Raw genomic sequence first — 5,414 nt, 5'->3', positions numbered from 1 at the left:
CCGAGAACCACCCGGATCCCATTGCACTTGATGTTCTTGGCCTTGGCCAGAGTCGGGGTAGACTTCAACGAGGGAGAAGTAATTGTTGTGGTCGAAGGGAACCCAGCCAAAGAATATGTTGAGGACGTAGCCATTGTCAGTACCATAGTAGTCGAAACCGAGGTAGTATTCATGGTCGGCATAGACCTGCACGAAGACCACAGTGACGACGATGATGCCTTTCCTTCCTTCAAAATGTTCTTGATTGGAAGCTGAAATCAAAAAGCCTCCCTCGACAGCCATGAAGCTCCCAGGATCCTCGAGTGTGCCCAACACCCAAATTGCACCGCTCCCCATTGACTTCAATGACTGACAAGAGAATGTCGACAGGAAACCTAGTAGCTCCATCGACTTGTCATGTATGTGATCAAGCTCCCATGCTCCACGCAAGAAAATGAGGGCCACCCACTGATGTAGTTCGCCACTGGCTATTGCCTTCTCCATACTCAGTTGTAGGTTTGTCAACTTCTGTAGTCCAAGTAATGCTGCTGGACTGTTGTGACATGGATGACAGAAGCACCACAACTCATTTTTCAAGACTCCCATGGCTGAGTGTTGTAGCATGCTGGAGTAGTTTATACTAGCGAATAACATTGTGATGATCGCTTCCTGGCGCTCACTTATCTTGTTGTCACCCGTACAGGTTCCATTGCTCTCTTGTTCTTCTTTCCCCCTGAACTGCCAGTGCATTGATTTTTCTAGATGTACCATAATGCTCTGGATTTCTGCATTCTCACTCGTAGAGGTAAACACAACAGCCATTGCTAGACATTTCCATCCCTCGGAATTGTCTATAACCAGACGGAACCACAATTGCATCCGCCACGAAAATCTGAATATGATACCTCCTGTCGAGCTCGTTTTTGTCGTGCAAGTAACAGAGATACTTATAATTATAGCCCCAACAAGAAACTCCCGATGGGAAGATAATGGCCACTCCAAAAGCAACACCATCAATGCCCAGCGGCTAGTGTTTGCATTATTGCATAGAATAGATACAACCCAGGCTTTATCCCACAAGAACTCTGATCTGTGTCATGCTCCATACACTGATATTGAATTCTGCACTTGTGAATTCTTTCAGTAAGTTGCCCCACAGAATGCACCGCTAGTTTAACAACCACTATGCATTCTTCTCAGGAAAACATCCATAGGGCCTGGGGCTTGTAGCTGAATCCAACCAGGCAAGTAATAGGAGATTCCGAAGAGAACAATTGTTACTGCTATGCATGAGGGAAATAAGGGTACTAACAACGGAATTATTTGAACCACTTCTATCCAGCTTCCTCACCAATGGGTACTTCTTCAAATAAAATTCAGCAGAAACAGTACCATGGACAAGATATTCAGTACCCTCCCGTTGCTGTAGCACACAACATGAATATGACACCAAGCCCTTGTAGTTTAATTGCTTCCCGTGTATCGCCTCTGAACCCAACATTGTAGTGTTGATAAAATTCACATAGATCAGATAACCTGTATGAAATGTGTGAATACAAGATGTTCCCTGAGCCACTGTCCAACTGTAACCTTCTTGATTTAACTGTTTATCATGATATGTTCTTTGATCCAGTAGACACCAAGACTGCAACTGTGCATTCTGCAAACAACCGAAGTGCTCCTCCATGAGAATCAGATCATAATAGTAGACTGCCATCAGAGAGATAATGTGAGGTGGTGGCCCTGAATGAAAAATGACCAATAAGGTTTGGCCCCGATGAAAGCTTCGGCTAGTCATGCACTCCCAAATACTTGCTGGATCAGGTGGATGCTGGAAATAGAGAAGTAACTCATGGTCCTGATGAGTTCTATTTCTATGCTCCAACACGTCAACAACAGCAGCATTGGTTTCCTTCTGTTTCAGATATGCTTGGGCAACACCAACCCCAAAGTAACAGTTTGGCTGTACACACTGAATATGTGATGATTGCAGCATTTTTGAACTGGTTTCTCCATAAACCCTGTAATACTGTAAACATCCCTTGTCCAGTAATACATTACAAGGCATCATAAGAGTATTTTGTGAATTTTTCTCCATGCAAAGGTCCAGTGTACTGAATGGACAACTGATGTCACCACAGCAGCCTAGTTCATACGGTCCAGATTGCATGAACTGAAGGAAAGAACTGCTTGAGCGTCCTTCATGTAACAGCCGCTTAGTGAAACATGAATCGCCATTGTTCGCTTTCAAACACCACAAGCAGAAAATCTGAACAGGTAGTACCCTCATGCAGTGTCGAGGAAGGTTGCAGACAAGATCTCCAACATGGCATAAGTCCAATGGAAAGGTACTACTAATCAAACCAATGTGATGCACTTGAACAAGCAGACATATATGCTCCATGAACCTTCCAAATGGAAACGACGGCCACGGAATGGGTTGTACCTCGTTTCCCTCTACAGACTCCATCCAAAACGATGGCCATGGCGTCGGCCGTAGCAGCAGCCCCTGATGCCTTGTGTGCGGAAAGACGTCCAGCTCATGGTCCAGGAATGGCTGCATTGCAGCTACAGCATTGGTAGCAGGATGAACGAGGTCGGCGACGAGCGCACATGTGGCTTTTGGGAGTAGTGATGCCGCCGTGACTGGAGGCGGAAGCGACTTGGCACCGACTTGGTTCGAGCATTCTGTCGAACAGGTCCCGGGCGCAATGACGATGCAGTCAGGAGACACATCACAGAGCACCTCAACGACCTTGTGCGTCCTTGCAGCGGGTGAATAGGTGTCAGGGAGGACTGCAGGCATGGTGATGGTCGTCGCAGGGGTGGCGGAGCCGACGAACTTGCCGTCACCACCGGAGAAGACCACGCCGATGGTCGATGATGGGGTGAGCGCCACGGCCACGAGGCGGCTATGGGGCGCGACAGGAGTATCCAGTGGGGTTGGGGTAGTGGATGAAGCAGCCGAATCAAGTCCTTTCTCACCGAGCAGCGCCGAAGAGGGGGCGCGCTCCTGCTGCAGAGCAGTGAGATTCATGCCATCAAGCTTGGCGTTGTTGGACCTGATGGCGTCTGTGCTGTTGCGAAGCTCGACTCGGATTTCCTCCATGCGGGAGAGGATTTTCTCAAAATAATCCTTGATAGATGGATCCATGGCTTCAAGTTGATGTAGACCTTACCGCAAGCTTCACATCCGCGTCGGATCGAGCGAGGGGAAGGATGATGTCTGGCTCTGATACCAGATGTTAGCAACCCAGAGATATATTGCTCGATCTAGTAGTTCTTCTCACGAAGCCCAATGCAGGGCCGTCTCCAGGAATTTGGGGGCCCGGGGCGGAAATCAAAATGTTGGCTCAAAATTTGAAGAAAAAACATATAACTAAAGAACTATCTTCAAAAAGTCGCATACCTACCCAAGAAATACCTCATGGTAAAGCCTATTCTTTTGTTCGAATACCTAATATGAATAGAACTAGAACTCAATGTGGAACGATCGGACAAAATAGATAAGATATGACAAAAAAATATGTGTGGGGATATAAAAGAGACCTGATCAATAGGTTGCTTCGTCCGTTCTGATATATGCACACAATACTGTTGCCGGCATCGACAAAAAAAATATCTTCATCTTGAAATTGAAATAAACATAGGGGCAATTTGAGTTCAATGGATTACTGATTCGTGTTTTCACTTCAATTTCTGTTTAATGTTAAAGTGCACCTATTTATAAATCAACACATACAACATTAATCTGGAAATCAGCAGATACAACATGTCAGTTCAAATGCATCTGTTGTTGTTATATGTTTGTGTCGGTCAAAGAAATTACTGATGAGTAGTTTGCTCTCGGCTTCCAAGGCGCATCTAGTCCAGGGCAAAGGGGAGGCAGGCGAAGGGCCGGCAGCAGCAGTATGAGGGCTTCGGCGGTCGGGCACACGTTGGGATCTTGCAGGAACGGTGGGGAGCAGCTAGATGGCCGTGCTAGATCAGGGGAGAGCAGCGGCCGACGGCGGATTGCAGCAGATGAGCAGTCAACGACTTATGGATGGCGGACGACTGGGGGGAGGTGGCGCTAGGGGAGGGCTGCAGCCCTAGGGATCGGGACTGTATCAGGGCTTGTGCAGAGATTGAGAAGGTGTTTGCGTCAGACTCGGGCGGGTCGCAGACATACGTGCGCAGCAGTTTCTCCTCGATCGGGGGCCCCAAGATTTTGGGGGCCCTGTGCGGTCGGCCAATTTGGCCGCCCTTATCGATGGGCCTGGCCCAATGCCTTGTTGCTTGGGAGCGCGTGTGCCGAGCGAAGAGCGAGGGCGGGCTGGGAATCCACAACCTGGCAACACAAAACTTGTGCCTGCTGCTCAAGATGCTACATCGCCTTCACACGCCCCCCGTTCTCGGTGGGCAGCCTGGATATGGGGCGGGGCTGGTGGACGCTCCCTCCTTGCTCACGGCGAACTGGCCCTTGGTGAGCACTGGGCCACGGTCGTGAAATTGCTCCCTCTCTACCGCGCCATCTCCGTTGTCGACGTCGGGGACAGGAACACATGCTCTTTCTGGTGGGATCGCTGGCTGCCCTGCGGGGCTGTCGCGGTGGTGTACCCGGCCCTCTTCTCCCACGCCCTGGACGCAGAGGCGACGGTCGGGCAGGTGTGTGCACGCGGGCTCGCCCGCTGCCTGGTGCCCCGGCGGACAAGGGTGGGTGAGCGCGAGCTTGCGGTGGTTGCGGCGCTCCTGGCCGCGCTGCCTGCAAGGGCCGGGGGGGTGAGAGGAAACTTCTGCACGCTGCCGAGCCCAAAGGCGCCCTGTCGTCCAGCTCCGCGTACAGGCTGCTGCGTTTTGGCGGGGTGACCGCTGGCTTCGCTTCCATGATCTGGGAGGCGCACGCGCCCTCGCGGGTGAAGTTTTTCTGCTGGCTGCTGGTGCAACGACGTGTCCACACGAGGGACGTCCTGCTTCGAAAACACATTGTTGATGCTGAAGATGCCGGCTGTCCACTCTGCTCTGCTGCTCTGGAAACTGCTGACCACATGCTCTTCTCCTGCCCGTTCGCGGTGGCGTTCTGGAGGCATGTCCAGGTCGTTGTCGATGGTGCTACGGTCTGCAAGCTCGGCGTTCTTGCTGCTGCGGTGGCGGAAAATGTTGAGTCGGAGGTCGAGTTCGTCATGCTATGCTGCTGGCAGCTTTGGAAACACCGGAACGCGGTTGTTTTTCAACGCTTGCCGCCGTCCCTTGCTCGCCTGCTTTGCTGCTGTAGGGAGGACGCGGTCCTCTGGCGTGATCGGCTGTCTGAAGCTCGTCGATCACATGTGGAGGGATGGGTGCGTGCGTTCTCGGCATTGCCTACGTGATGCTCTTCTCGCCCCTCATGTAAAGTTGGTGTTTGTAACTATCTGGGAGTTTAGCCCACAGTGATCAATATATTCAGGTGGGGGATC

Source organism: Triticum aestivum, chromosome 5A (assembly GCF_018294505.1).
Source record: "Triticum aestivum cultivar Chinese Spring chromosome 5A, IWGSC CS RefSeq v2.1, whole genome shotgun sequence".
NCBI lineage: Eukaryota > Viridiplantae > Streptophyta > Magnoliopsida > Poales > Poaceae > Triticum > Triticum aestivum.
This window is presented reverse-complemented; position numbering follows the sequence as displayed.